Source organism: Gossypium arboreum, chromosome 12 (genome assembly GCF_025698485.1).
Source record: "Gossypium arboreum isolate Shixiya-1 chromosome 12, ASM2569848v2, whole genome shotgun sequence".
Classification (NCBI taxonomy): domain Eukaryota; kingdom Viridiplantae; phylum Streptophyta; class Magnoliopsida; order Malvales; family Malvaceae; genus Gossypium; species Gossypium arboreum.
The window spans coordinates 22,750,805-22,772,509 of record NC_069081.1 but is presented as its reverse complement, the minus strand read 5'-3'; positions in this window follow the sequence as shown (position 1 = coordinate 22,772,509).

Here is a 21,705-nt window from a genome sequence, read left to right as displayed (position 1 = left end):
CTTTCAAAAAGCCATGGCAAATAGAAGCAATTTTTACATTCGTAGGAAGTATCTCATGACCCACATTCCAAGCAAAGACACATATTTTTGGGAGCATGTTGAGCTTCCAAATGATTCTTCAGTAGGCTCTGTGAGGCCAAAACCAATTTGTTTAACAAGAAGCCAAGAGTACGCCGTTTTAGAAGTGAAGTAGCCATAAGGGTTATGAAACAACACCACCCAATCATTAGAATCTCTACCATTAAGCGGAAATTACAAATTTTGTCCCCCATAAAACCACCATAAAGCTCCCTCACCCTCTCTTTTTTCCAACTTCGCTGGTCAATGCTCCACAGGTCTCTCACCTTTCTTTCATGCACATTTGGAATGTTAGGGTTGAACGCATCACCATTTAAGCCTTCAAAGCCCTAGTTATCCCTTCTAATGTTGATACTTTAACCATTTCCCACTTGTCACTCGAAGACATCTTTAAGAGTTTTGGAAGTAGTATTTATACTAGACCAAGTGTAGGATGGTTTATCCACAGCTTTAGGATGAAACAAATCACCATTAGGAAAATACTTAGAGCTCATAACTTGATAGCATAGCGTGTCCCTATGGTTTAGAAGCCTCCACACTTGCCAACCAAGTAGAGCCAGGTAGAAGAGACGGAGATTGTGAAAGCCAAGACCTTTCATTCCTTTGGGGGATGTTCACTAAAAGACTTAACAAGAGACACTATCATAATTTGGTTTGCAAATTAGGCATGAGTGACATCTATGCAACAAGTTGAGGGGAAGTGTTGATAGTTTATCTCAGCAAATCTCATTACTGATTTTTAGGGATTAGATTAGATTACAATTAGAATTATTGATTTAATGTATGAATTATGTTTCCTTAGTTAGGCCTACTCTTTTAGGATAAATGGCCATGTAAATTTTTCTGTTCGATATACAAGAGAAAATGATTCATTTATCAACAATTACCCATGAAAATAAGAAGGCTCACAAATGACCGCTGATAAATCTTGAAAAGAGTTATATTTCATGTATTTAGACCTAGCTAATTGCTTGTACTTCAGTAAATTTAGTTGCATTTTAGGATATTCCATTCGTAATTTTAATTACATTACATTAAGAAGATTGGGCTGTGCTTAAATGTTATTATATGTTAATTTTACTTGTTTGCGGGAAGGATTTTTTTGGTAGTAATTGGAAGGTGCAGGATGCAAAGAAAGAAATAAAGAAATGAAGGTTTATCGTGGGAAAAGGCTGGACAGTTTGCTAACATGAATGTCGTAGTAATTCTAAGAAGACCAAGTCATCACTCAACGCATAACAGTTTTAGCCCAACTTTACTTGTACCAAAAAATCTGCCTTAAAGAAAGGAAAAAGATCATGAGATCATGAGCTGATAACCACTTGCACTAAAGGAAGGGGTTTTAAACCAAAATGAAAATCTAAAAAAAAAAAAAGAGAAGATATCTTGGGTTGTTGGATTTACCATAAGGAAAAAACTTATAAAAAGCCAAAGGAGGAAACCCTTAATGATGAACAAGGATGGAGATTTATAGACGAAACTAGAGGGTAGTAGTTGGGTAGAGATGGAAAGAGGAAGGCGAAGGCAGTCCCTCTCAGTCACCACAAGACACTATACCTCTGGAGTGTGAACTAGTCACACAAAAGGTTTCTTCTTGTCGTTCTTCTGTTATTTCTTAACTATTTCTTCGTAATTGATTTGATGAAAACAATGTTGAATGATATTTTGGTTTTGAATTTTATTTCCCAACCCATTAGCTAAATCTCATAGAGTTGTGATTACATGATGAAACCTTTATTTTGTTTAATGGTTGAAGCATAGGTCTGAATTAATTTACTGTTTCATTCAATTGTTTTTATTTATAAATTGTGTGCATGCAATCCCTAGACATAGACGATTGTGCAGCATGCCCATAAACAAATTTAATTCTGAAAAGGTTAAATTAGTTGGACCGAAATTGAATGATATGAGCAAGTACTCGAAAGATACTTGTAGTAGACTCTAGACATAAAGCAGCATTCATACAGAAGGAAACAATGCAGGGTACCTATTGCGTGTAAATAACTAACGCAATTGTGCAACTGTGCATGTCATTCAAGTAATAAAGTGATAAGTAAGTATTGTCTCCACAGAGATCGAAAATTGGTAAGAAATTGAGTAAGTTATTATAATCCTATTGACTATACTAAATAGTAGGAAATACTCTCAAGTTGAATAAGATGTTTGTATAATGAATTAATGAAATGTTTGTATAATGAATTAATGAAATCAAATACTGAAAACAAAGAATTGATATGGCAAATAAAATGTTGTGGAAAATTACAGAGAAAAGCAAGAGTGTTTCTATTGTTGAATGAATAGGGTTGGAATTATTCAGGTGAAATGTTCATATCAAAATAATGTCATGGAAAAATATTATCTAATCAACTGCTCAGAGGGTTACTACTGTAACCTGCCTTTTTCGATAGCTAGATCTTAAGCTAGAAATCTAAGTTAGTTTATGTCTACAGAACTCTAGATTAATAATACAATGAATGTTCTTCTCTGTACAACTTGCAACATTTATGTCATAAATCGAATGAAATAGTGACAGACAATCTCAAATCACGACCATTAAAGATGAAAAAACATTCACCCAAATAACTTTAACCCAAATGAGATAAGATCATGGGTTGGGATTTAAAATCCAAATTAGAATAACATTCAACATCATTATCAACAGTTTAGAAATCACAAAAATTAACTAACAGTATGAAGGTAGAACTGTAGGAAGCTTTCGCCACTTCAGCTTTCACTTCGATGCTACTAAATCGTGCAAGACCCAGGGTTGATTGCTTGTCCCTTCCCTTGCGTCTCTGCTCTCCTCTTAAGCTGCTACCCTCTTCCCTTTTTCTATAGGATTTTCTACCAAATTTTTCTAGAGAGAAAAACTGATACATAAATCGTCTTTAATTTCTCTCTCCAAAAAAAGCCTCATTTCCTTTCTTTTCTCTTTCTTCTTTTATAAGGCAGGTCCCCATCTTTCAGCACACACTTTTATCCCTCTTTTCCAGGTGGATTTATCTGGTACACGGACAGCTAGTTGAGAGTGACAAGGACAGAGTGCTGCGTCAACATTATCTTGGAATTGCTATGGCATTTATGTTGGCAATCCATCCAAGATTTTTCCATGGAAATATTTCACTTCCTCCTTTTTCTCCTTTCCTTCATCTTTTCTACACCTGGTGCATACAACAATCAATTCTCTTTCTCCCAAAAGGAAAAGTAACATAAAATGACATTCAAGGCACAATCCAAGTGTTACTTTGCAATGTTCTAAAAATAACCTAAAAAAAATATATCTACTTAAGTACAAACATTTAATTAAGTTTAGAGGCTCGAAATGTAACTCTTTTCAAGAGTTATCAGTACCGTATTAAAGGCCTATAGACACGGGCAAGGTAACTTGAGGTTTTTGCTCTCAAAAGAAGCAGAGTACTTTAAAACTCTTCTGAGCAGTAGATTGATTACGATTTTACCGAGGCATTTCTGACAGTAAGGGTAGATTCTTAGTAATTCCAACCTTCCATATCAACATCATACATCCCTTATCCCTTGTTGTAGTATCTTTGCCATCGCATCCTTAGTTGTTTACTTGTTCAGTTACATATTATTCATATAATCATTTTCATAATTGCCATTGCATTTTTACTCTTGCATTGCCATAGCATTTTCAATTATCCATAACTTACACATTATGTTCACATTAATATTCCTTTTGTTTACCACTGCATTCTTATCATTATTTTGCTATAAAGTTTATCTAACTTTGTTATAATAACTTGACCATTTGTATACCTAATTCGATCCTTGTGGAGACAATCTCACTTATCACTTTATTAATTGATCTAACGTGCATAATTGCACAATTTGCAGATCGGCCACAGATCTTGTTGTATCCTTTTAATCACTGCATTCAACCTAATAACCTAAAAATAAGAAGAAACTGTGTAAGTTCGTAAGAACTTAATGTGTTCCTAGGGAAATAAAATTCATCAATATTTCTATCAGACATTAAGGAATAGGGCTCAAATTAACAAACTAGTTTATCATATTTGGCAGATACATCTCTTTGATCTGTAGATTAACTAATGGATACTACTATAATCAAACTCAGCCTTCAGGCAGACAACATTGATTTCTAAACTCATACATGACAATCACGGGCAAAACTACTCAGGAGATACATTACTTATGTGGACTACCCATTACAGCTGCAGGCTTACTTTATGTTTCATGCAATATGCATTACCACATGCACCCTTTTTCTCACGTACTCCCTTCCTTCTTCTAGCTTCTAATCCTCGTTCAGAAGAACCAATTTTTCCTATATTTTCATATCCACTCATTAAAGCTATTTAACAATCATTATATTTGTATCCTCTTAACTTCCCTACTTGTGTGATCACATATGTGTTCTCTCACAAGACCGGGTTTTCACAAGTCACAGTTTGCATCAAAGTTCCACACTAAAGCCAAAACATTTTATCTTGTGTCTTCTTTTTATCATGATACACAACATCCCTCTATTTCCTCATTACACCAATCTAGATACGGAGCTTGTGCACCAAAGAAGAAGTACTTGTACCATGTGTATACCAGGTTTTTTGGGTTTGTTTAACTGTTTATAACCTTGCATGCACTAACTCTTTGAATATGTTTCCTCAGACATGAACACAAAAGACAAAGGAAAAAGCCACTTACCCAGTTGTACAGTGATAAAGGTTAAACAAATTAATATATATACTAGACACAAGGTATAAAGGAACTCACCAGAATACTTTACTCAAAGTTTTTTCTACTCTACTGGTTCTTTCCCTTTATTACTAGAAACTTCTCCCATTTCTTTAGCTAAAACAATAGAACTCCTTTAAACATAAAAAAAATAACCAACACTTTATGATTAATCAAGAATCGGTAGACATACAAACAATTTCTAGATAGTAGCTTCCTTCATACCCAGTATTTAAAGAAATTCCCACCAAACCACCATAACATTAGCTTCTATCTATCTGGTAAAGCTTAAAGGAAAGGTTAACAATTTACCAGTAGACAACTGGTATAGAAGCTCTCCTAAGCTTTGATAATCAACACATTCATTAGCAAAGAAGAACGCTCATGGTTTCTTCGATGATAACAAAGTCCAGTAAAGAAGATGAACAAAAAATCTTCTCTCTACTATCACGCTATCTTATTTATAGATACTCACATTCAAATCCCAATAAGGATTATCTCTAGTCATTACTCATTCTAGCACGCTTCCATTAATTAATCTCATCTTACGAGGCTTTTCAAGTGTCTTAATGACTGACACGTTGTCTCCACAAGGATGCTAGGTGACTTAAACGTATCCCACACTCTACTATACTTACTTTATTAGCGATACCAAAAACACAGGTGGCAGTCATATTAGCAGGAAAGTTAATAAGGTTTGTATCACAATCAAGAACTCGTCATACCGTAGAGTGAAACTCCGTTGTATTGGTGAAGTTCTACGAAGCACTTCGCCATGAGTTACCATCATAAACCAATTTAAGCCTCGCAACTTAGGCGATCTTTGCCAACGTAGTCTCTGAAACTGGACCAACTTGCTAAAAAGGGTGTGACATGATACATAATAAGTATATAGTACTGATTTGTTGTAATTCGATATAGCATATTAACCTAGTTTTCACATTTTAGGAGCTTGAACATAAGCATTTTAGTTAAAATTTAATTACGTTTTCATAAGTTTAGTTCAATTCAATAAAGTGTGTAATTTGAGTCTTTTATTGACCTTAGGGGCTAAATGAGGCTTAAATTTGAGCTAATATACTTTTTGAGTGTGCAGGAGACCATTAGAAATCTCGATAATGATCATTATGTTGCAATACAGAGTATTGGATGTTGGAACATAAGGAGTAGAATAGAAGAATGCCAAGACTGCCTTCGATATCGAGACACAGCTTAAGGATGTCGTGACACACCCTTGAAGATGAGCACACTGCCCTCGATGTCGTGACACAAGACCTGGTGTGTTGTGACATCACCTTTGTACGAGAAATTATTACGAGATAAGGGCATTTTGGTCTGCATAATCAAATGTTAAGCACGAGGACGGCAACTGACTTAGGGTTAGTATGGCAGCCACTCTAAAGTCTATAAATAGGCTCATTCAGAACATGTTATAGATGGCATTCATATTGTAGAATTTTCTCTTTATGTTTAGTCTGTAATTTCTCCCTTTTCTTAGGTTTTATATTTTATTTTAGTTCTTATTATTTGCTTTTGTGGGGAAATCAGATTTGTGAAACACAATAAAACTCTGTGAGGATTCTACGATCAATTTTAAATACAAATCAGGCTTCATCTCAAACTTTACACTTCTGAATTGTTCTTCATGTCTATTCTTTTTATCAAGTTTATATTGTTTATTAGATCCATGAGGAACTAATCCTCCTGTGGGGGATTAACGAGTGTGGGTATGACTAATTAACCTTTTTGTAAGGGTTTCTTAATAGATCAACTGTTCAAGAAAGAAAGAACCTAATCCCTAGGCCTGACAACCTTAGGAAGTCACTAAGGTGGGAATTAACCCAAATTTGGTATCGCCTATCCATTAACACCTTAACCCAGAACTGGTCTAGACTGTAAGGTCGAGAGATAAGTAGTTCTTGCCAAATCATTATTCTAGTAGAAGATTAGAAGATCCTGTTGGGATATCGACTAGTTGATTAAACGGGAAAACTTGAAGTGACAGTTGATTATGACCATCGAAGCGAACTAATCACCCATGACTAGATTTGATATATTTTCCTCTTTGATTTCTCGTATTTTATTTATTTCTTTACTTTCTTTTATTATTAGTATAATTTACTTTATTCTTCATAATATAACCCAATTAAAGTACTAATTAGATTCATTTATGTTTAGGTTAGAATTAATTTAGTGCTCGCTTCCTTTAGGTACGATCCTCAGAGTACTCACCTACTCCGTTATAATTATATTACAACTTGACTCGTACACTTCCAGATTCCATTTTTATACCTTTTGTGTTGAATTTCTATTCTAGGCATTCGTACATCTGAATACGGTCAAGTTGTTCATGTCATTATTGGAGAGGCAACGTCACTGAGTTAATTTTAATTTTTTCATACTCATAAAATAATTTGGAAGATCCACCACCACCACCACCACCACCACAGTTACCCAAAAATATTAACATAACGCGTAACGAGAGGATTATAAGGGAATATGCGCTACCGAATCTGGACATGGTTCAAGGGAGTATAATGAGACTAACTATCACGACCAATAATTTTGAGATTAAGCTAGCTATGATCCAAATGATTCAGAATAATTTGCAATTTCAAGGAACAATGATAGAAGGCCTGAGTCAGCATCTAAAATGGTTCCACCAACTTTGAGATACCTTTAAATATAATGGGTCACTGATGACGCTATATGTCTTCGGTTGTTCCCCTTTTTATTAATTGATAACACCTTTTCTTGATTAGATTCACAGGTACCAAGATCAATCACAACATGGGATGAACTCGCAAGGAAATTCCTACAAAAGGTCTTCCTTATTAGCGAGATGGTCTAGCTTATGTTTAAAAAATTTATGGGGGAAAGCTTTCACGAAGCATGGGAGCATTTTAAGACACAAATTTAGAAATTACCACACCATGTATTACTTGAGTGGTTATGATTGCATATTTTCTATAATGGGTTGGATGCGCATTCAGGGTCAAGATTAGATTAAGCAACAGAAGGTGCGTTGATGAATAGAACATATGAGGATGCATACGAATTAATAGAAAATATTGAAATGAACTCATGCCAATGGTCAACTGAATGACACACATATGGCCAAAGACCATCCTTGATGAAAGCTGTCTAGGAGGATGAAAGATTTTAGTAGTTAGTGGTCAGAATTAAACGAATAGAGTTTGAGAAAAATGCACAGTCTATATATAGAGGAAACAAACCTCTCTTCTACTACATTAACAATTCCATCGAAGATGTGAACTACATTGGAAATAGAAGTGGAAATCTCTATTCAAATACATACAATCCTGGATAGAGAGATCACTCGAATCTGAGATGGAAAGGAAACTAAGGAGAAAGTAATGGTTCTTGTAACACTCCTAACCTATATCCACCGCCGGAACAGGGTTACAAAGCATTACTGAAGTTTACATATCAAATACTATTAATTCATGTCATCTACTATTCATATCTGAAACCAATCATATCATCCCTTAAATGGACCTTCAAAGCCCAATTTATGCATTATAAACAAATTGGAACTATATTGGAAACTTAGAGAATTTTTTGCAAAATTCCTAAATTTTTCTTAAATACAGGAGTCACAAACCTGTTTGGGTAGGCCATGTGGCTCACACAGCCAAATGACACACCTGTGTCCTAGGCCGTATGGCATTCGATGTAAGACACACAGCCGTGTCCAAAACCGTTTTCATACACATGTAACTCTCTGACTTGGACCACACAACCAGCCACACGTCTGTGTGCTAGGCCGTGTGGACAATTTAATTTTTGAAAATTAGGTGCAAGATTCACACGGCCAAGATACACGCCTATGTTTTGGGTTGTGTATTTCACACGGCTGAGACATATACTCGTTTCTCTACTCGTGTGACCAATTCTGAGCATTCTATTTCTCAATTTTTAAGATGCAGGGGACACACGGCCAAACCACACGTCCATGTGCATGGCTGTGTGTCACACACAACTGAGACACATGCTCGTGTCTCTTCCCATGAGGACAAAATAAGGTCATTTCCAAGCCTTATTTCTCACTCAACCTAAAATCAACATATCCAACCAATTTTTGTACCATTACAAGAAATAATAGAACATTTAATTCAAGCCAATTTCAAGTTCAATATGTCATAACATCCTATTTAACCAAATATTTGATCTTACCTAATTGACCATATGACATATAAGTACACTTTACCCATTCGTGCAACCATTAATATATTTATGTATCTTCCATTATTCAGCCATTTCAATACACACGTCAAGTATAATAAGGCTTTATATAACTACATCAAAATATGATTAACATTAGCCATTCTAATGGCTAGTTATAACCAAAACATTTTATCATTATGCCTACTTAGCTTATACATGCCATTATACTAATACCAAAATTTTTCTTGTTTTAGACACCAAGAAGTTCGAGGGATAGTGTGATGTGTCTCCGACCAGTTCCAACTTCACGAGCTTCTGAGCATTATAATATAGAGGAAGTAAAACAAGGTAAGCATGTTATGCTTTGTAAGTTCGTACAACAAGAATTTAACTTACCAGTCATATTTATTTAAAGTAAGCAGACAAACATGCATCCAAAACATTGTGGCCAATTTTCTAGACACATGCTCTCATCAAACAAGTTAGTCATGAAATTTACATGAATATTAAAAAAATAAAGATGAGCTCATCATGCAACCATTTCCTGGTACTTCAAGGAATATTTAAGATATAATTCATTTAATTTTCATATCAGGAGTTTTGTCCGTTGAATCATTGAAATATCAATGGATACTCGGGTAGTACACACAAGGTATACTTATCAATAATCTGTCAATTCTTATACGAGGGTACTCATTAGAGCACATAACTGAGAACCACACTCTCGAGCCTTATAATAGGAAGCTCATGTGAGCCATGTATTGGGAAGCTTATTCGAGCTGTATAACGGGAAGCTCATGAAGAGCCTATCAAGAAGCTCACAAAGAGCCAAGTCATGTAACGGGAAGCTCCAGATAGCCATATATCGGGAAGTTCAAGCGAGCATTATCAGGAAGGTCACAAAGTGCCAATTTAATAAGAAGCTCACGAAGAGCCTATAATTAGGATGCTCATAAGAGCTAAGGTGTGTCCACAACAAATGTAGGATCACAACCTATCGGGATGCTCCAAAGAGCTATAATGGGAAGCTCGTAAGAACCATATAATATAGGAAGCTCGAGAGGACTAATAACAGGCCATTCTTTTGAGCTATGGTGTGTCCGCAACATATGCAGGACTATAACCCATTCAAGAAACTTGCATCCATCGATTTTCATTTATTCAAACGGGACTTAACATTTGTTGGGCATTATCAGATTTTCAATAAATTTCATAAACATAGCAATAATATAGTTCACATATACAACATTTAATTTAAACATATAAATGTACATAATTTAGTTACACGAACTTACCTCGATACTTGTTCGTATATGATAATCTACTAATCTGACATTCCTTCTTTTCCTCGATCTAATTCCTTATTCGATATTTCCAGATCTCTATAAATGAAATTCATCATCAATTTATTACATTCCACATTCAAATCAATCCAATTCAAGTCTTAGGCAAAAGTACCATTTTGCCCTTATACTTTTCAGTAATTTCAATTTCGTCCCTAGGCTCGTAATATGAAATTTATGCAATTTAATCCTTATTCCAAGCCTAGCCAAATTTTTCATATAACATTTACAGCTCATGCGTTTCACAAAAATAAAAAAAATTTCATGAATTTTACATTTTTACAATTTAGTCCCTAAATCACAATTTCATAAAAATTCACTTTACAAAAGTTATTTATCTATCAACAACCTTTCAATTTTTACCATAAATTTCAAAATTTCAGCATATACATCAATGGAAAAATTTTAATACCTTGATAACTTTACAAATTGATCCCCAAAATAACTAGATTAGGTTATTCCGTTCTCGAAAATATAAAAATTACTAAAACGGGACAAAATTACTTACCCAATTAAGCTTGCTTGATTTTCTTTCTCTTTCCCAGGGTTTCCATAAAAATTTAGGGAAGAAGATGATACTAATATGATGTTTTTGTCTTTTAATTTAATTATCATCTTTAATTTTTCAACTTTCCAATTTATTTCTTTTCTTTTCTTTAATTTCCATGGATGAATCATCATAAATATCTACTAACTTTTCTTAATAGTTTAATTACCATCTAAGGACCTCAAGTTTTGAATTCTATAGCTATTTACTACCTATAGCTACTAGAACTTAACTTTTGTATAGCTACTAGAGCTTAACTTTTGTATTTTATGCAATTTGGTCATTTCTATAATTAAACATGAAATCGATAAAACTTTCTTATCGAAATTTTCATACGTCATTCCTATCATAATGCAGACCATGCAATAATATTAAAATAATTTTTTGTTTTTACTCGAATTTGTGGTCCTGAAACGACTATTCCACTTTTATTGAAAACGAGTTATTACAATTCTCCCCCTTAAAGAATTTTCGTTCTCGAAAATCTTACCAATAAAAAGGTTCAGGTATTGTTTTCTCATTGTTTCCTCCGGTTCCTAGGTAGCTTCTTCTATTCCATGTCATTGCCAAAGAACTTTCACTAAAGCTACCTTTTTATTTCTTAATTCTTTCGTCTTACATGCTAAAATTTTGATCGGTTCTTCACTGTAAGTCATGTTAGGCTGAATTTCAACTTCTGTCGGAGAAATAACATGTGAAGGATCTGACCGATACCGTCACAACATAGATACATAGAAAATAGTATGGATTCTGTCAAGCTCTGGTGGTAATGTCAATCTGTATGCAACAGGTCCAATTCTTTCAATAATCTCATATGGTTTAATAAATTGTGGACTCAGTTTTCCTTTACGACCAAACCGAAAAATTTTCTTCCAAGGCAATACTTTCAAGAATACCTTGTCTTCGACTTGAAATTCTATCTCCTTTCGTTTAAGATCAGCATAAGAATTTTGACGATCAGAGGTTGCTTTTAAACTATCCAGAATCACTTCCACATTTTCCTCAGTCTCACGAATTAAGTCAACTCCATGTATTTTTTTTTCTCACTGAGTTCCATCCAGTACAATAGAGTTCTACATTTAGGACCATACAAAGCCTTGTATGGTGCCATTTTAATACTTGACTGATAGATATTATTGTATGCAAATTCGACTAAAGGTAGATATTTTTCCCAATTACCTTCGAATTTTAACACACAACATCGAAGCATATCTTTTAAAATTTGAATCACATGCTCAGACTGATCATCAGTCTGAAGATGGAATGCAGTGCTAAAAGGTAACTGTGTACCAAGAGCTTCTTGCAACTTGTTTCAAAATCGAGATGTAAACCAGGGATTTCTATCAGAAATAACAGAGACCGGTACCCCATGTAATCTAACAATCTTAGAAACATATAACTCATCCAATCTGTTTAGAGAAAAATCCATACGTATCGAAATAAAGAGTATAGACTTGGTTAGACGGTCAACAATTACCCAAATAGCATCTTTCTTTTTTGGAGATAAGGGTAATCCTGATACAAAGTCCATATTAATTCTTTCTTATTTCCATTCCGCTATCGTAGTTGGTTGCAATAATTTCGAAGGCACTTGATGTTGAACTTTAACTTGATGCCATATCCAACATTTAAATACAAATACAGAAATATCTCATTTCATTCCTAGGTGCCAGTACATCTTTTTCAAATCATTGTACATTTTGTTACTCCCCAGATGAATAGCCATAGTACCACCATGAGCATCATTTAAGATCTTCTGTATAAGTTCTTAATTCCTTGGTACACATTTTCTACCTTTGAATAACAGACAACCATCAGACCAAATCTAAAATTCTAAATCGGAATTTGATTCACATTGTACCCATTTAACTTGTAATTCATTATCACTCTTTTGAGCTTCATAGATTTTTTGCAGGAATATTAGTTTAGTTTTTAACTCAGCTATGATTGAACCATTATAAGACAAAGACAATTGGGTATTCATTGTTCGCAAGGCAAATAGGGATTTTCTGCTAAGAGCATCTGCAACTACATTGGCTTTTCTCGGATGATAATCAATAATTCAAGCCACCTGCGTTGTCTCAAATTCAAATCTTTTTGCGACATCAAATACTTCAAACTTTTATGATCGGTGAATACATGACATTTTTCACCAAACAAGTAGTGTCACCAAATTTTCAATGCAAATTCAATGGCTGCTAATTCTAAATCATGTATAGGGTAATTCTTTTCGTGTGATTTTAGCTTTCTAGAAGCATAGGATATCACTTTACCTTCTTGCATCAAGACACAGTCAAAACCATTAATTCAATGATGCATCGGTGTAAATTATAAATTCTTCACCCGATTCAGGCTAAACGGGTGTTTCAATCAATAAGCCTTCTAACCTATCAAAACACTGCTAGCATTTATTAGTTCATTCAAATTTCACATCTTTTTGCAATAAACGAGTTAACGGAGAAGCTATCATAGAAAACCCTTGTATAAATCTCCTATAATATCTGGTTAATCTCAGAAAACTTCTGACTTTAAACATATTTTTCGGTGTCTTCCAATTAATAATAGCTGAAATTTTATTCAGATCCACCCTAATACCTTCTGCAGATACTATATGTCTAAGGAAACCAATTTCCCGAAGCCAAAACTCACATTTACTGAATTTGGCATATAGTTGTTTCTCACGTGAAGTTTGTAGCACCGTTCTCAAATGATCAGCATGTTCATTTTCATCCTGAGAATATACCAGAATGTCATCAATAAATAATACCAAAAATCTATCTAAGCATGGTCTAAAAATTTTGTTCATTAGATCCATAAATATCGCAGGTGCATTTGTCAAGCCAAACGGCATCACCAGAAATTTATAGTGCCTCTGGTTCTGAAGGCTGTCTTATAACAGCCCAATTTCAGTGAAATCAGAATAGTAGTTTCAAGACCACGAATCCGAGTCTGAAAAATGAAATTATTTAAATTTCATAAAATTATAGGTATTATGATAGGAATATTACATGAAATTTTTTATAGAAGAATTTTATCAAATATGTGTGTAATTGCAAAAAAAGACTAAACTGAATAAAATGTCAAAGTTGAATAGCTATAGAATTAGACCATTGATGAAAAATATGTAGATATTTTTAATGAGACATCCATGGAAAAATTGAAAAATGTTAAGGATTAAATTGGAAATTGAATTAAATAGTATTTGATAAATGATTAAATAGAATTAAAACCTATTTTATATCTTCTTCTTCTTCATAAAATACATGGAAACCCTAGGAGAGAGAAAGGAAACTTTTCAAGCTTGAATTGGTAAGTTCTATGTCATGTTTTTAGTAATTTTTATGTTTTTGAGATCGGAAAAGCTTAATTTCTTTATTTGGGTGATTCAATTGAAAGAAGACCAAAGTTTAGAAAATTACCCATGGATGAATATGCTGTAAATTGAAAGTTTTTAATAGAAAATGAAAGATTATTGATAGATAAACCACTTTTACAAGGTGATTTTTAGTGAAACCATGTGTAAGAACTAAATTGCAAAGTAGTAAAATTCTTGGAAAAATTCTGAAATTTATGAAATACATGTGTTTTAAAAGTTATATTGGAATTTTGAATAATCTTGGAATAAGGAGTAAATTGCATTAATTTCAATTTCCGAGCCTAGGGACAAAATTGGAATTAATTAAAAGTTTAGGGGCAAAATGATACTTTTGCCTAAAATGTGAAATGAGCTTGGTTGAATGTAAAAATCATAGAATTGATGATTAACTTTATTTATATAGATCTGGAAGTGTCGAACAAAGAAAAAGATCGAGGGAAAGAAAAAGTTTCAGATTAGTAGATACGATCAATTGTCAAGGTAAGTTCGTATAACTAAATTAAGCATGTAAATGTGTTGAATTGATTGTTTAATTATGTGTATCATGATTTGTAATTGGTATGTACATGTAATAAACCAATGTTGATTTGTGATTTACATGTAAATGATGAAATGGTGCATGAATCCGTTTGAATATTGATTTCCAATTGGAAAGGTGATTACCGTGAATATGAGATCTTACATATGTTGCAATAAAGGCTGTCCCTAAAGGATAATCTTTTGATCTCATTTTGAAAAGAAATGTAAACCGAAAGCAGTAATCCTTGAAAAGGATTTCTGTACCCAAATGGTACAACTTGAAAAGGTTATGTACACTTTGTGTGTACACTTGGAAAGGTTATGTATACTTAGTGTATACCATATGAAAAGGAAAGGTATACTTTGTGTGTACCACTTGGAAAGGAATGTACACCTCAAGTGTACAACTGGAAAAGGAAAGGTCCATCGGAAATTCAATAATTCAGCGGTAACGACGTAGATAGTGATATAAAGAGAAATGGTATGATGAGCTCATTTATGCATTTTAATATTTTTGGAAACTAATCAATTGGTTGAATGATTGTATATAGGCCTTATTTGATAATTGAATAAGTTAATGGACATATTACTTAATGTATGAATTACTTGATAAATGGAATGGTAAGTGTATTTTGGTTATATGAACTTACTAAGCATTAATGCTTGCTAGGTTTTTTTTTCCTGTTTTATAGTGCTCAGAGCTCATGAAGGATGGATTTAGGGTCAGAGTTATCATCACACTATCAATCCCTTGATTTTGGTATAAACGTTAGACTTATTTTGATATAATGGCATGTATAGACTAATGTAGACAAGTAATACTTAAAAATGTTGGTTTGTAATCTAGCCATTGGAATCGCTAGTAATGTATGTTTTAAGGATGATATGGTATGGTATTGTATCATGAGTTGTTTTTGGTTAATCAATTTAAGTAAAACCATCCATGAACATAAATTGTCAAATTTTATGTAAGAGAAAGTTTAGAAGCATGATTGAAAATAGGTACATATCAATTTGAATATCAGAAATTGGTTGAAATGGATGGTATATACTTGTAAGTTTTCATGTAGGAAAATGGTTAAGTTTGGGTGAGGAATAGGGCTAGGAAATGGCCTTATTTTGTCCACACGGGTAAGACACACAGGCGTGTCTCTAAGCCATGTGTGACACACTGACAGCCCACGGGCGTGTGAAATGACAGTGTGTCCCTTGCATCCTTAAATATGAAGTCAGGATAGTACCCGGGCAAAAGACACGGCCGTGTGTCTTGTTCGTGTGAATAACACGGATTTCAAGCATGGTTGTGTGTCAAAATCATGTGAAAATGGCTTAAAAATGGTGAAAAATTAGTTTACCACATGGCCTAGCCACATGGGCATGTGCCCAGGTCGTGTGCCCCTTTGATGCTTAAGAAATTGCAAGTTAGAACTGCCCACAGGCTGGCCCCTAACTTCAAGAAAAATTTTTCAAAGTTTTCCATAGTTACCGGTTTATTTTCAAATCACTTCTAAAGCATGTATTGGGCCCTGTAGGCCCATATTAGGAACTTTTTGATGAAATTTCAAAAGTTTTGATTTAGAATGCAAATTTATGACTCGATTTTGTACAAATGCTTATGTATAAGTTTAATAATGCCTTGTAACCCTATATTGGTGATGGATACGGGTTAAAGGTGTTATATTTAGTGGTATTAGAGTTACGATTTAGCTTATTCTCGGACTAACGTAGCAAGTGTGAATTTAGCTATAGATGCTATTATATAATTCATGATAGTGTGATATCTCCCGACCATTTTAAATGTGTTTTTCATATAGTAAATGTCTTCCAACTGAGCAAGTGCAGAATCTGAGGAAGTTGAGAGTACTTCTCAAGCTTCCATACAACGAGCTATAAATGGTAGTAGTAGTAGTAGAAAGTCCGAATCAAAGGCCCGAAGTGAATATGCTAAAGAGGCTTTCTTTGAAATGTTGGATAATTGGTTTCCTGAATATTTGAGAAGAAATCCTGCTGCTTCTCAATCACAACCTCCCCCACCAAATACTCAGACTGTTCTTGAGAGACCATTGGGTATTAAGACTGTTAGAATTGGTAAGGCTCCAGTGGATAAACTCAGAAAATATGGGGCTGAGGAATTTAGAGCTAAAATCGATGATGATCCAGAAAAAGCTAAATTCTGGCTGAAAAATACTACTCGAGTGTTGGATGAATTATCATGTATTCCAGCTGAATGTTTGAAATGTTCTGTATCTCTATTAAAGGACACGGCTTATCACTGGTGGAAAACAGTAAGTTCAGTGGTTCGAAAAGAAAATATTACTTGGGAATTCTTTCAATCTGAATTCAGAAAGAAATATATCAGTCAAAGATTCCTAGATCAGAAAAGGAAAGAATTTCTAGAATTAAAATAAGGGAACAGGACCGTTGCGGAATATGAAAGAGAGTTTGTACGGTTAAGCCAATATGCTAGTGAATGGGTACAAACAGAGGTAGAAATGTGTAAACATTTCGAAGAAGGATTAAATGAAAACATAAAGCACTTGCTGATCATGCAAAAAAAGCTGAAGAGCTAAGTAAAGAAAAGAATAAGGCAAACAGAGAAGCCCGATCCTCTGGGAAAAGGCCTCTTAGTAGGTCTCAATCATTTTCTTCAAAGAAATCAAAGAGGTATCAATAAGGATCTACTATTTCAGCTGGGTATTTCGGTAACGAGCGTGGTTTTCAACGCTTTAATCCCAAGTCTTCGTCACCGTTAGTGACTAGTGTTGGAAGTGTGGGAAACATGATGGTGTGGGAAACACGATGCCAAAATGTAAACACTGTAACAAATTTCATTATGGTGAATGCCAAATGAAAACCGGTGCATGTTACAAATGTGGTTCAAATGATCACCTTTTAAGAGATTGTCCGAAAATAGTAGAAAGAGATGTTGAACAAACTTCAAAACCAGGTAACATTACTTCAAGGGGCAGTCCACCTAGACACCCCGAAAATGTTATTGGTAGACGAAGCGCTACAAAAGATTCAAATGCTAAATCTGAGGCTCGAGCTCCTGCAAGAACATATGCAATACTTGCTCGAGAAGATGCTTCAGTGCCAGATGTCATTACTGGTACTTTTTCTTTATTAGATACTGATATTACTACATTAATTGATCCTGGTTCCACACACTCGTATATATACACAAAATTAGTAAATGTTAAAATTTTACCTGTTGAATTCACTGAATTTGTGGTGGAAGTTTCAAATCCTTTGAGTCAATGTGTAAAGGTGGATAAAGTTTGTAAAAACTGTCCACTTATGGTAAAGGGTAAATGTTTCTTGGCTGATTTAATACTACTACATTTTGATGAATTCGATGTGATATTGGGAATAAATTGGTTAACCCAACATGATGCAATGGTTAATTGTAAGCAGAAGTATATTGTGTTAAAATTTCAAGATGGTGAGTTACTTCATGTTGAATCTGACAAGCTAGATGGATTATTTAATATGATATCAACAATAGAAGCACGGAAATCTATGAGGAAGGGATATGATGCTTATCTTGCATATGTGTTGGATACTAAGGTAACCGAGTCAAAGATTCAATCTGTGCCAGTTGTATGTGAGTTTCCAGACGTGTTTCCAGAAGAATTGCCTGGCTTACGACCTATCAGAGAAGTGGAATTCTATATAGATCTAATTCTAGGAACAACACCAATATCGATAGCACCTTATCAAATGGCTCCTGCTGAGTTAAAAGAGTTGAAGGCGCAATTACAAGAATTAATTGACAGAGGTTTTGCTCGACCTAGTTTCTCACCATGGGGTGCTCCGGTGTTATTTATAAAGAAGAAAGACAGATCTTTGAGGTTGTGTATTGATTATCGGCAACTCAACAAAGTCACTATAAAGAGTAAATATTCACTGCCTCAAATTGATGACTTATTTGATCAATTGAAGGGAGCTATTGTATTTTGAAAGATTGATCTTCGTTAGGGTTATTACCAGCTCTGAGTGAAGGATTCAGATGTCCCAAAGATAGCTTTCAGAACTAGATATGGTCATTACAAATTCTTGGTGATGCCATTTGGATTAACAAATGCACTAGCAGTGTTTATGGATTTAATGAACAGGATTTTCAGACCGTACCTAGACAGGTTTGTCGTGGTATTCATAGATGATATTTTAGTTTATTCTCCAAGTGAAGATGAACATGTTGAACATTTGATGATTGTGTTGAAAACTTTACGGGAAAAACAATTGTATGCCAAGTTTAGTAAATGTGAATTTTGGCCACTAGAAGTTAGTTTTCTTGGTTACATTGTATCTGTTGAAGGCATCAGGGTTGACCCGAGCAAAATTTCAGTAATTATTAATTGGAGTCCACCAAAGAACGTGTCAGAGGTCAGAAGTTTTTTGGGCTTAGCCGGATATTATCGAAGGTTTGTTAAAGGATTTTCAATTATTGCTTCTCCGATAACTCGTTTGTTACAGAAAGATGTAAAATTCGAGTGGAATGATAAATGTTAGCAGAGTTTTGATAGACTGAATACTTTGTTGACTGAAGCACTTGTATTGTACAACCTGAATCGGGTAAGAAATTTGTAATTTATAGTGATGCATCTTTAAATGGTTTAAGTTGTGTTTTGATGCAAGAAGGTAAAGTGGTTGCCTATGCTTCAAGACAACTTAAACAACATGAACGAAATTACCCGATACATGATCTTGAATTGAAAGTCATAGTGTTTGCATTGAAGATATGGCGGCATTATTTATCTGGTGAAAAATGTCATATTTACACTGACCATAAAAGTCTGAAGTATTTAATGACACAGAAAGACTTGAATTTGAGGCAACGCAGGTGGCTCGAGTTAATAAAGGATTATGATTTGATTATTGACTATCACCTGGGAAAAGCCAATGTAGTGGCAGATGCACTGAGCAAGAAATCTTTATTTGCCTTAAGAGCAATGAACACTTGGTTATCATTGTCAGTCGATGGTTCGGTTGTAGCTAAATTGAAAGCTAGACCGACATTTATACAACAAATCTATGAAGCACAAAAGAGTGACAATGAGTTGCAAATTAAATGGGAGCAATGTCAAAAGAATTCTGATTCAGCGTTTCAAATTGGGTCTGATGATTTCTTATTGTTTAAAAACAGAATATGCATTCTGAAGAACTCAGAACTGGTACAAAAGATTTTGTATGAAGCTCATAATGGTACAATGTTAGTTCATCCCGGTAGTAATAAAATGTATAATGATTTGAAAAAGATGTATTGGTGGCCGGGAATGAAAAGAGATATTTCTAAATTCATAGCCAAATGTTTAATATGTCAACAAGTGAAAGCTGAGCATCAGGTGCCTTCAGGGTTATTACAGCCAATCAATATACCGGAGTGGAAATGGGGAAGGATTACCATGGACTTTGTAATGGGATTACCTATGTCACGAAGAAAGAAAGATGCCATTTGGGTAGTTGTTGACCGGTTAACAAAGTCGGTACATTTCATACTGGTACGTATGGACTTTTCATTGGATAAATTAATCGAACTGTATGTCTCTGAAATTGTTGGATTGCATGGTGTACCGGTTTCTATTATTTCTGATAGATATCCTCGATTTACATCTCGATTTTGGCATAAGTTACAAGAAGCATTGGGTACCCAGTTGTATTTTAGTACTGCATTCCATCCTCAAACTGATGATCAATCAGAACGGGTGATCCAGATTTTAGAAGACATGTTACAGTTTTGTGTGCTTGAATTTGAAGGTAACTAGGAAAGGTACTTGCCTCTGATTGAATTTGCTTATAATAATAGCTACCAATCCAGTATTAAAATGGCACCGTATGAAGCTTTATATGGTCAGAAATGAAAAACACCATTGTACTGGACAGATCTCAGTGAAAGGAAGATTCTTGGGGTTGATCTAATTCGAGAAACTGAGGAAAAAGTAAAGGTGATACAAGACAGCTTGAAAGCAGCTTCAGATAGAAAAAAGTTTTATGCTGATCTTAAGAGAAAAGAAATTGAGTTTGAGATTGGTGATAAGGTATTTTTGAAAGTGTCACCCTGGAAGAAAGTTCTTTGGTTTGACCGTAAAGGAAAATTAAGTCCTCGGTTTATTAGACCATATGAGGTCATTGAAAGAATTGGACCGGTAGCTTATCGGTTAGCATTACCGCCAGAACTTGAAAGAATTCACAATATTTTTCATGTGTCAATGTTAAGACAATATCGATCGGATCCATCACATGTTATCTGTAACGACCCATATTTCACAAGCACCGAAAAAGTGAATTTAGGGCCTCCGTCTTAGGAAAACGAGTCCGTAAATATTTATTAAAAATATTTACGAAGTTAGTTATGGGTTGAATTAGATTTTAATTAGGTGAATTTATTTTAGTTAGAAGTAATTAGTAGAAATGACTAAATTGAATAGAGTATAAAACTTAATCATAGAATAGAGAAAGGATAAAGAATTAAATTAGTAATTAAACCAAATTAGTGACATGTGTAAGATAGAGAATAAATACATGTGTATTTAAATTATTAGTACAAATGGATGTTATATATATATATATATATATATATATATATATATATATTTACTTATTTATTAAGTAAAAGATATTTACTTATTATTATTATTACTATTATTATTATTATTATTATTATTATTATTATTATTATTATCTAATAATTGAGATAATGACAAATGTGCGGTGATGAATATTTACATGTGTACATGTGTGTATGGATACACATGTAGTGTTATTTTAGTTGTTATTAAATAGATATTTTATTATTAAGAATAAATGAATAAAGAAACAAAAGAAAAAGAATGGAAAGTTACAGAGAACCAAACGAAATAGAAAGAAAGAAAGGAGAAAAGAAAAGAAAAAGGAGACATTAGGGTTTTAATGCTTGAAGTTTAATTGGTAAGTTTAATTAA